Genomic DNA, 12,510 nt, shown 5'->3' with positions numbered 1-12,510 from the left:
CATAAAGGGATGCTGTACTTTGTCGAATGCTTTTTCTGTATCTATCGAGATGATCATATGGTTCTTAATTTTAAGTCTATTGATGTGGTGAATAAAATTTATTGATTTCCGTATACTGAACCAGCCTTTCATCCCGGGGATGAATCCTTCTTGATCATGGTGCACTATTTCTTTGATATGTTTTTGAATCTGATTCACCAGAATTTTATTGAGGATTTTTGCATCTAGGTTCATTAGAGATATTGGTCTGTAGTTTTCTTTCTTTGAAGTGTCTTTGTCTGGTTTAGAAATCAGGGTGATGTTGGCCTCGTAGAATGAATTTGGAAGTTCTCCCTCTTTTTCTATTTCCTGAAATAGCTTGAAAAGTATTGGTATTAGTTCCTCTTTAAAGGTTTTGTAAAACTCTGCTGTATACCCATCCGGTTCTGGGCTTTTCTTAGTTGGTAGTCTTATGATGGTTTCTTCTATTTCCTCAATTGATATTGGTCTGTTTAGCTTGTCTGTATCCTCCTGACTCAATCTGGGCAGGTCATATGACTTAAGAAATTTATCGATGCCTTCACTATCTTCTATTTTATTGGAGTATAAGGATTCAAAATAGTTTCTGATTATCTTCTGTATTTCTGAAGTGTCTGTTGTGATATTGCCTTTTTCATCCCGTATGCTAGTAATTTGATTTCTCTCTCTTCTTCTCTTCGTTAGCATGGCTAAGGGTCTGTCGAATTTATTTATTTTTTCAAAGAACCAACTTTTAGTTTTGTCAATCTTTTCAATTGTTTCTTTTATTTCAATTTAATTAATTTCAGCTCTGATTTTAATTATTTCTTGCCTTCTACTTCTTTTGCTGTTGTTTTGATTTTCTTTTTCTAGGATTTTGAGATGAAATATGAGATCATTTATTTGTTGGTTTTTTCTTTTTTTAAGGAATGAACTCCAAGCAATGAATTTTCCTCTTAGAACTGCTTTCAATGTGTCCCATAGATTCTAATATGTTGTGTCTGTGTTTTCATTTATCTCTAAGAATTTTTTAATTTCCTCCTTGATGTCTTCTATAACCCACTGATCATTCAGTAACCTATTGATCATTCTCCAAGTGATGCATGATTTTTCCTTCCTTCTTTTATCGTTGATTTTCAGTTTCATTCCATTATGATCAGATAAGATGCATGGTATTATCTCTACTCCTTTATATTGTCTAAGAGTTGCCCTGTGACATAATATATGATCTATTTTTGAGAAGGATCAATATGCTGCTGAGAAAAAAGTGTAACTGCTCAATGTTGGGTGGTGTATTCAATATATATCAATTAAGTCTAGGTTATTAATTGTGTTATTGAGTTCTATAGTTTCCTTAATCAACTTTCGTTTGGAAGATCTGTCCAGTGGTGAGAGAGGTGTGTTGATGTCTCCCATGATTATTGTATGGTGGTCTATTAGACTCTTAAACTTGAGAAGAGTTTGCTTGATGAACATAGCTGCACCATTGTTTGGGGCATATATATTTATGATTCTTATGTCTTGTTGGTGTATGGTTCCCTTGAGCAGTATGTAGTGTCCCCCTTTATCCCTTTTGATTAACTTTGGCTTGAAATCTATTTTATTTGATATGAGTATGGACACTCCTACTTGTTTCCGAAGTCCATATGAGTGATATGATTTTTCCCAACCTTTCACCTTCAGTCTATGTATGTCTTTTCCTATCAAATGCGTCTCCTGTAGGCAGCATATTGTTGGGTCTTGTTTTGTGATCCATTCTACTAGCCTGTGTCTCTTAATTGGTGAGTTTAAGCCATTAACATTTAGGGTTATTATTGAGATATGGATTGTTCTTCCAGCCATATTTGTTTATTTATGTTACTAAACATGGTTTGTTTTCCTTTTTGATTATTTTCCCCCCCTTTACCGTCCTACCTCCCACTGTTGGTTTTCAGTGTTATTTTCCATTTCCTCTTCCTCTAATGTTTTGCCGATGATGTTTTGAAGACATGGTTTTCTAGCTGCAAATTCTTTTAACTTTTGTTTATCGTGGAAGGTTTTAATTTCATCTACCATCCTGAAGCTTAATTTCGCTGGATACACGATTCTTGGTTGGAACCCATTTTCTTTCAGTGTTTGAAATATGTTATTCCAGGATCTTCTAGCTTTCAGAGTCTGTGTTGAAAGATTAGGTGTTATCCTGATTGGTTTACCCCTAAATGTAATCTGCTTCCTTTCTCTTGTAGCTTTTAAAATTCTCTCCTTATTCTGTATGTTGGGCATCTTCATTATAATGTGTCTAGGTGTGGATCTCTTATCATTTTGCACATTCGGTGTCCTGTAGGCTTCTAGGATTTGGGATTCTGTCTCATTCTTCAAGTCTGGGAAGTTTTCTTGTATTATTTCATTGAATAGATTGTTCATTCCTTTGGTTTGGACCTCTATACCTTCCTGTATCCCAATGACTCTTTAGTTTGGTCTCTTTACGTTATCCCATATTTCTTGGATGTTCTGCTCATGGTTTCTTAACAGTCTTGCTGAGCTGTCTATGTTCTTTTCAAGTTGAAATACTTTGTCTTCATTGTCTGATGTTCTATCTTCTAAGTGTTCTACTCTGCTGGTAGTATTCTCAATTGAGTTTTTAAGTTGGTTTATTGCTTCCTGCATTTCTAGGATTTCTGTTTATTTGTTTTTTATTACCTCTATCTCCCTGTATAGTTGATCTTTTGCTTCTTAGATTTGTTTATGTAATACTTTGTTGAAGTGGTCGAAGTGATCTTTCATTGTCTGATTTTGCTGTCTAATGTCTTCCTTGAGACTCCAGATCATCTGCAGCATGTATATCCTGAATTCTTTATCTGACATTCCATTTGCTGCAGCTATTACCTCTTCTAAAGTTGAGTTGACCTGCATTGCTTGTGGTTTTTTCTTTCCTTGTCTTTTCATATTGCTCATGTTTCTTTCTGCTTGGTGAAACTGTTGTGTTTTTGATATTTTCCCCCTATATATTTATATTGCTCTTGTATAGTTGAAAAGTCTCCCTTGCAGGGGCAGGTGGCAGCTCTGCTCCTTCTCCAATTAGGGTGATCTGCCTGCCACGCTGGCGGGCCGCTGGGACTGTTCTGCCGGTCGGTTGCAGGTCTGCCTACCTTGGAGGCGCGGGCAGCGGCTCTGCTCTGTCCCTATTCCAATTGGTGTGACGTGTCTACCATGCCCGCGAACCCCTGGGCCTGTTCTACTGGTCGGTCAGAGGTCTGCCTACCTTGCAGGCGCGGGTGGCGGCTCTGCTCTGCCCCTACTCCAATTGGGGTGTCGTGACTACCACGCCGGCAGGTCTCTGGGCCTGTTCTGGGCACGGGCTGTGGCTCTGCTCTGCCCCTACTCCAAATGGGGTGACATGACTGCCAAGCCGGTGGGTCACTGGGCCTATTCAGGGCGCTGGTGGTGACTCTGTTCAGCTCCCTCTCCAGTGGGGGTGACGTGATACCACGCCGGCGGGTCCTTGGGCCTGTTACAGATGCAGGCGGCGGCTCTGCTCTGCCCCTACTTCAAATGGGGTGACATGACTGCCACACTGGTGGGCCGCTGGGCGTGTTCCGGGCTCGGGAGGCGGCTCTGCTCTGCCCCTCCTCCAATTGGTGTGACATGTCTACCACACTGGCAGACTGCTGGGCCTGTTCTGCCGGTCAGTCGCAGGTCTGTCTACCTTGCAGGCTTGGGCTGCGGCTCTGCTCTGCCCCTACTCCAAATGGGGTGACGTGACTGCCATGCCGGCAGGTCGCTGGGCTTGTTCCCGGCGCAGGCGGTGGCTCTGTGATGCTTTGCTCTTATATAGTCAAAAATGCCCTGCATAAAGAGGGGAAAGACAATGTCCTTTGGAACACCTAAAGGTTGCTACAAACAAGGAGGTAATAAATATATAAATGGAAAAAGAAAACTGTGTCTGTCATGAGATCCAACATAAGCCTTCAATCACAGATGCTTCATTTTAAAAGAATATGATAGTCACATCTTAATGAATCTTGTCTTCAGTTATAATTATTTGCAATTATCATAACTTTCCCTATTTATTTGTCAAGTATGATCTAAAGGACACTTTCTCTCCCACCTATACTTGTGAATTAGACAATCTCATTGTTAGAGAACAATGAACAGTAATCCTTGAGAGAAACTATGTGTTTAATTCTTTGACTGCTACTATAAATAACATTTAAAAATAAAATATGGTTTTGACTCTCAAGGAATTTATAATTTAATTGAGATGAGAAAATTTATGTCAGAGAAACTGGAAAGCTTATTCAGATAGTATTCAATTAAGGACTATGTCATTCTACCTATATATTTAAGAAGACACGAGATAATGAATGATAGAATATTCAAGGATAGCTTAATGTTGGAGAGGAAGGTAAAATTATAACTAGCCATGAAGGCCTGATAATATTGGGTGAGATAGGAAAAACACTAAAATAAAAACTAGGGTTAAAGCCAACAGGAGTAAGTGTAAGAGGTTAGAAATGATAATATTCATGGAACTATAGGTGATCAGCTAAAGAGAAAGGAAATTGGTGAAGAATGTGAAGTCTTGCTTGGTAGGTATGAGAACCATATGTAGAAGTTCTTGATAACCAGGCACAGATGGGCACATATGATCAATAAGAAATAAGAAGGCTAGAGGCATTTAGGCAATGAAAAATCAGGCCAAACATAGAAAGTTTTATAATTTCTGTGAAATGCTTGCAGCATGAATCATAGTTATTAGAGAATATGAAGTCAGTGGAGCCAGTTAAACTTCTAATGAAATAAGCTTGGAGTGAGTTCATGAGCCAAAGTTAGAAGGTTTACAAAAGGTGATAAAAGACTGAAGTGAAAAACATTTTTTTTTTAAGAAAAATATGCAAAACACTCAGTTTGGACTTGAGAGAAATGAAAGAAATAGATAAACCAATGTTTCCAACCCATGCTACTGGGACAATACCTGAAGAAAAGGAGTTTTATTCTTGAAATATTGAAATGGAAAGGAACTACTTGTGCAGTACAATGTATTGTCCTCTCCTGCCTTTCATCTCCATCAATTAACTTATATATTTTGTGACAAATACTTCCTGTCAAGCACAGGGAGTACCTTAAAGAGGAAAACTAAATGCACTTTCTGCCACAATGTACCTCAGTGCTTTGTGAAGGAGACTAATGTTAACTAAAATTCCTAAATGTTTAAAGAAAATAAGTATGACAGCATCCACTATATTACAACTGTGGTAATCTATAAAGGTATGATATCAGGATATAAAGGGTAGATGTGATGATCAAAAAATCAAAATTCTGTAATAAAGGCACCAATTGAACTGAGATTGCAAGGATAAGTACTGTGGTTTGAATGTGATTTGTTACCTCTGAAAGTAATATTGTAGTTTAATTTTCATTGTGAGATATTAAGAGGGTAGAAATTAGTCTAAGTGTGATATTTAGAAATGGGCCTTTGGGAAGGTCTTTAGGAAAAGATAAGGTCCTTAAGGTGCAGCTCCCATAATTGAATACCAGTGGCTTTATAAGAAAAGAACAGAAAACACACACTCTCTCTCTTGCTATGTGGTGCTCTGTACCGCCTTAGGACTCCACCAGCAAGAAGGCTATCAAGGGATGCAGTTGCTCAACCAGAACTGTAAGCCTGAATAAACCCCTTTTTTATAACTTTGTCTGTGGTGTTGTGTTATTAGAAACATAAAGCAGACTAATATAGAAAATTGGTACTATTAAGGAAGGCTGTTGCTAATAAAGAATACTCTAAAATGTGGAAGTGGCTTTGGAAATGAGTAATGGGCACAGGTGGGAAGAATTTGGAAGGGCAGGCTATAAAATGGATAAATTCTGATGAGGGTTTAGAAAAAGACATGAAAATTGGGAAAAGCTTGAATATCTTACAGGTGGGATAGGTGGTTATGATCAAAACACTGATGCAAATGAGTGGTTTTCTATTGGAAAATAAAGTAAAGGCCACACTTGCTACACCATTGCAAAGAACTTGGCTGGACTATGTCCATACCACAGGGGTTTAGGAAAGGTTTAAAAGTGATGAACTGGGATAGCTGGTGAAGAAAATATATAAACAACATTATAAAATCCAGTCATGGTTTTCTTGGTAACTTTTAAGTGTATACAACAGGATTCAGCAGCAATAGTATGACCTGAAGGCAGACTCAGGCACATAATTAAATGGAAAGGAAAGCCAAAACCTAAGAAAAATTCAAAATTTGACCATGGAAAGAAAGAAGAAAAAGCATGCAACCCAAGAGCCACTTTCTAAAGAAATTAGCATGGATAAAAGAGGGCCAAGTGCCAAAATCTTCAGGACAAGGGGAAAAGGCCTACCAGGCATCTCCCATCACAGGCCATCACAGGTAGCAGAGCTCTTCATGGTCTCACTACCCAGGGCCAACTTGGAATTTGGCTCCGTGCTCTCTGGTGAAGCACACCACAATCACTCCAGCCATGGTTCAAGCAGGTTTACCACGACAATGATGAGGTCATAGCCACTTTCACTGAGAGTTCAAAGAAAAGTCTAGGAGGCCAGACAGAGGCCTGATATAGGGGCAGAGCTGCACAGAGCCCCCTGGGACAATGACTAATGAGGCTGTGGAAACAGAACCCCCAAGACCTCAGAACTGTAGCCTGAGAGAACTGCAATCATGAGGTTCCAAACTAAAAGAGTTAAAGTATGGGTTAAGCACAACAAAGCCATGGAGGTGGGGCTTCTTGAGGTCTTGTGAGGCCCAGGCCTAGTCCCACTGTGTGCAAGATGCCAGAAATGGCACTTTAAGAGTGAATGTCTTTCTTCCTGGGTTTTGAACTCATTTTGGGTTGGTTACTCCTTATACTTACCTATTCTTTCCTTTTGGAATGGAATGTTTACCCTGTGCCCACTACTGAATATTGGAAGTAAATAACTTGTTTTGATTTTATAAGCTCATAGTTGGAAGAAGTTAGCCATCGTATCAAACAAGACCCTAGACTTTGAAGTTTTGAATTAATTCTAGAAGGAGTTAAAGACTTTGGACTGTTTGAATGGAATCATTGTATTTTGTATGTGAGAATGTGTCAAGGGGAGCAGGGGTGGAATACTATGGTTTGAATATGGTTTGCCACCACCAAAACTCCAAAGAACAATTCATTTAAGATATGAATTCTCAGTGCAAGGTAGAAAGAGAGTGGAAACTTGACCTGACTATGGTGTATAGAGGTGGGACTTTGGGAGGTCCTTAGGATTAGAAAAGGTCATTAAGGTAAAGCCCCTATGATTGAATACTGTTGGTATTCTACAAAGAATGAGAACAGAAAACACACACACACACAACACACACACACACACACACACACACACACACATACACACACAGGTCCTTCTATAAGATGCTCTGCACAAACTTGGGGCACTGCCAGAAAAACCAGACGCAGCCCCTCAGACTTGGCCCAGAACTTTCAGCCAAAATAAACCTTTTTTTTAATAACTTACTCAGTCTATGGTATTGTGTTATTACCAACAGAAGACAAATGAATATAATGAGTAGAAGCTAAGAGTGGAGGGAAGCAAGAGGGTATAATTGAGGGAGTGCAGCACAGCCACTGTGGCTACAGAACAGAAAATGAGTGGATTGAAGTGCAATGTGAGGCTGGGGAGGTACCTTAAAACCAGATACATTGAGGAGAACTCGGAAAAAAGTACAAAGATAGAGCCCTTGTTTAGTGTACAAGGCCATAGATTTGATCCTCATTACTACAAAAAAAATTAAATAAAAGCCATTGAGATTTGTTAGACATAATGAAGATTGTGCATTTTTCATAAAAGCAATGGTTCTGTGGTTGCCTACCTAAAAAAAATAACATAGTTATATTTTCTTTTTTGAAAAGAATGCAATGTCTGCATTGTGAACAACACATTATATGGGGCAGGAATGGGCATGGTACACCAGATGGAAGGCTGGTAATATTCTAGTCAATCAACCAAAGCATGAACCAGAATAGTTACCATGTAGATAGGAACATTTATTGAGCTGCAACTATGTGCCAAGAACTAAGCTAAATACAGAGATGCAGCTTTTGCCTTCAAAGAAATCATGGTCAAAAACAGAATCACAAACAAGTGGTCATAATATCACATAATACAAAGTTTAATCTACACAGAACTTGCACACTTATACTGCTAGGGAAACTCTGTTCCCCTCAATCCATTGTCTTTGTGCCTTCTCAGGTGACTGTCCTTTCTAAATTCCAACTCTTGTCCCTCCCACTGATATTTTAGTTTACAAGCCTCAGTTGGTGTAAGAGAGACACATTGACAGAAGACAGAATCCAGGTTACTGCACATTTGTGTCTGCAAGGAGTGGATCCTCTTCACACCAAATCCTTCTTGAAGCACAATAAGGACCAGAATGAACTTCAGCAAGACTCCTGACTTTGTTCTCTCAGGGATGTCCAGTGATCCAGAAAACCAGCAGTTCCTCTTTTGTCTCTTTATGCCTCACTATTTGTTGGGCCTCCTTGGGAACTCACTCCTTCTGCTGGCCATTGGCACTGACATTCACCTCCACACTCCCATGTACTTCTTCCTCAGCCAGCTTTCCCTGGTGGATCTCTGCTTCACCACTACCACAGCCCCTAAAATGCTAGAGGATTTGTGAACCCACAATGGATCCATCTCTTTCTCTGGGTGTCTGACCCAATTATACTTCTTTGCTGTTTTTGTTGACATGGACAACCTACTCTTAGCGATCATGGCCATTGACCGCTATGCTGCTGTTTGCTATCCACTGCATAACCCACTTGTAATGAGACCTTGCAGATGTGGGGTGCTTGTAGGTATATCATGGGGAGTAGCCCACTTGGTCTCTCTAGTCCATATCTTGTTGCTATCCCAGCTATCTTTCCATGTTAATCAAGAGATTACTCATTATTTTTGTGATTTTGGCCCTCTCTTATGGCTTTCTTGCTCTGATGGCCAACTCAATGAGGACCTGACAATGGCTCTGGCTGGGGTTTTGGGAATCAGTACTCTCTTTTGTGTTATAAGTTCCTATGCCCATATTTTCCATGCTGTGGCCAGAGTTCCATCAGCACAGGGGAAAAGGAAAGATCTGGCTACATGCAGCTCCCACCTCTCCATCCTCTTCTACAGCACAGTATTTGCCACCTACCTGAAGCCCCCATCAACTTCTCACTCCTCTGGGGAGCTGGTTGCTGCTGTCATGTATACCCTGGTAACTCCCATTCTAAACCCTTAGATTTATAGTCTGAGAAATAAGAATGTAAAGAGTTCATTGAAAAGGATCCTGGGCATGGAGAGTTCTCAGGATTATGGATCATCCCAATAACTATGTACTTTTAGAAAAATTACTCCCTATTTCACTACCACAGTAACAAAGAGAGTTGGTCAATATCATGGCTGTGCTATAGCATTATATGATCCACTGAAAAGAATACTGGATTGAATTGGCTGTTCGTTAAATAGCTTTTGATTATACATTCACATCACTGCAACATTTGATAACCATGAGCATTTCTCTCTGAGGTTTAATATTGAAGATCCTCCCCATCACCTTGTTATAGTCAAAGTCATCTTTGCTGTCATCAAAAAAGATAATTGATGTCATCAGTACCATCATCAATAATAAGAGAAAGGAAACTGGGCCAATGCAGTTTTTCCCCCTTTAGTCCTCTCTTTTCAGAATATTTTATATATCCATGTGTTTGTGCAATGTTTGAGACTTTCTGATTAGTTTCTGATTCTATGGCTGAGAATTGGAAGACAGCTAAAAGCAGAAGGACTTATTTGAAAACACTTCTTTTTTTTTGTAATAGAATAAATGAATATTTCTTACATATGTTTGTGTTTATTAAGTTTTAAGTGAAAACAATAAAATAGTTCATTGCTCTATGATGAACTGATCTTTCAAACACAGACTGACAATGGGTGATGTGGATGATATCTTTGCATTATAAAAGAGTACACATTATTTGTTAGTCATTATGATGTTTTTGGCCTGTGTTCCTTTATACACCATATACATTATATCAGAAAGAAGACTATATGTTTTGTTAATTTGTATCATCCACTGAATTTCATATTATTGTACATTATGAATTATATGATCAGTTGAAACACTTAATGATTAATTCTATGTTGGTGAATAACTTGATACAGGGGTATATATAACTTTGTCTTAAGGAGAATATTTCTGGAGTTCTCAGACTGCATTCTCTTTTCCACGTTCACATCTTAATTTAGACTTTCTTCCTGGGTCATCTAGAAGTTAATACCTTCTTTTCAATTTAATCTAATGACTTGCCAGAGCAGGTGTTCAAAAATTATTTTCAAGCAAATAATGATTCAATGGATAATCCAAGCTGATATATCCTCTGGCTAATTTTAAGAAATTATTTAAAGATCAATGGATACATTTGAATATGTCTTGTGTATTCGATGATATTAAGGAAATAATGATAATTTTGTTAAGTACTCTAATGGCCTGGTGGGCATGGTTTTTTAATGTCTGTATCAGGAAAGGAATATACTAAATACATGCAGAATATATATGTGCACAACACATTTACCCAACATCTGGAATTTGTTTCTTTCCTTCCCATTGATGAAACAGAATGCATTACTTTACATCTACTTTTATTTGTGTGGTGCTATTTTCTAGCAAAACAAATAAGCAAAAAGGAGCTGTAGGAAATTCAAACAAAATTAGCCAAATATTTATGTTGAAGCCAGATAGCAAATTGGGACTCACTGTGCCATTCTCTCTATTTTTGTATACATTTTAAATCTACGATTAAAAATTTTAAAAATAAATAAGTAAAATGAATTCATCTTTAAATATTTTTGAATATACATATCCTTAGACCTAGCAATTTATATCCAAAAAATTTATTATAGAAAAACCTGAATGTTCACAATGTACACATAATAAAAGAACTAATTACAACTAAAAAATTCCTACCAAGAGAAGATTATTTCAGCAAATCATGGTTAGCCATACAATGAAGCTCAAAAGAATAAAGAAGTAGATATTTTTTAATATAGGAAGTTGTTCATGACATAGTGCTCAATGGAAAACCAGATTTCAAGCTCTATGATACATAAATAAGTAGAAAGAAATTTTGAATATTCTCCTTTTCCATGCATTTACTGGCAAATGCCATAACTTCATTCTTCTTTATTGCTTAGTACAACTCCATTGTGTGTGTGTTTGTGTTTTTTTTTTGTGTGTGTGTGTGTGTGTGACAACTTCTTATTCCATTTATCTGTTGATGGACACCTGGGTTTATTTCATAATTTAGTTATTATGAATCGTGCTACTATAAACACGGAGGTGGCTATATAGCTATAGTATGCTGATTTTAGATCTTTTGGAAAAATAATAAGGACTGGGATAGGTAGGTCATGGGTGGTTCCATCTCTAGTTTTTTGAGGAATCTTCATACTGTTTCCAGAGTAACTATACTAGTCTGCTGTGGGAAAAAGTGCATGGAGTACTGCATACTTGGCATATGTTAAGGACTTCTGATTGGCAGGCCACTCCCCTCTGCTAGATGCATGAGCATCAGGCCGCTTACCCCATAGGCACAGTCTTGTGTGTGAGGCTATGTGTTGCAGTCCCTGCACTTGCTCTACAGCCCACTCCTCATTTGGTCAAGGACAAGGACAGTTAGCAAGAAATTGTATTGGAGGTTGCCTATAATCTTTCTAGCTACTGCCTGAGTATATATACATGGTAACTGTGCTATAAAATTAGACCTGCTTCCTGCTTGGTCTCTGGAGGTCTTGATTAGTGACTCCACAGTCACACTCTCCTTGTTCCCTGCACCTCCTCCCTGGAGAAGAGAAAGCCCACGCAGCCTGCAGTTCCATCAACAGTGGACAAGTGTACATTTCTCCTCACAACCTCACCAGCATTTATTGTTGTTTGTATTCTTCATCCTTGCCATTCTGACTAGAATAAGAAGAAATCTCTAAAGTAGTTTTTGATTTGCATTTTCCTGTTAGAGATGTTTAATTATATATATATTTGTTGACCATTTGTGTTTTGTTTGGGGTTTTGTTTTGTTTTGTTTTGTTTGTTTGTTTGTTTTGTTTTTGTTTTGAGAAGTTTCTATTTAGTTATTTTGCCCACTTGTTGATTGGGTTATTTGGTTTTTTGAGTTCTTTATATCTTCTGAATGTTAATCCCCTACCAGAGGAGAAAATGGTCGTGATTTTCTTCCATTCTATAGGCTCTTTCTTCACCCTCTTAATCATTTCTTTTCCTGGACAGAATGTTTTTAGTGTGATGGTGCCCCACTTATTGATTCTTGGAGTCTTGTTGAGGAAGTAGGTGCAAGCACCAATATGATGGAATTTTGACCCCATGTTTTCTTATAGCAGTTACAAGGTTTCTGGTCTAATTCCTAAATCTTTGATCCATTTTGATTTGAGAACAGGATGAGTGATAGGGATCTTTTTTTTATTTTTCTACATATAGTTATCCAGTATTCCCAGCA

The 12,510-nt window shown here is 38.2% G+C and overlaps 1 pseudogene; it reads left to right on the top strand.

The window, feature by feature from the left end:
• The first annotated feature begins 8,399 nt into the window (after window positions 1-8,399).
• LOC143402109 (olfactory receptor 1N1-like) lies at window positions 8,400-9,338 on the top strand (annotated as a pseudogene).
• The last annotated feature ends 3,172 nt before the right edge of the window (window positions 9,339-12,510 follow it).

Source organism: Callospermophilus lateralis, chromosome 6, assembly GCF_048772815.1.
Source record: "Callospermophilus lateralis isolate mCalLat2 chromosome 6, mCalLat2.hap1, whole genome shotgun sequence".
NCBI classification, from domain to species: Eukaryota; Metazoa; Chordata; class Mammalia; order Rodentia; family Sciuridae; genus Callospermophilus; species Callospermophilus lateralis.
This window is presented reverse-complemented; position numbering and strand designations above follow the sequence as displayed.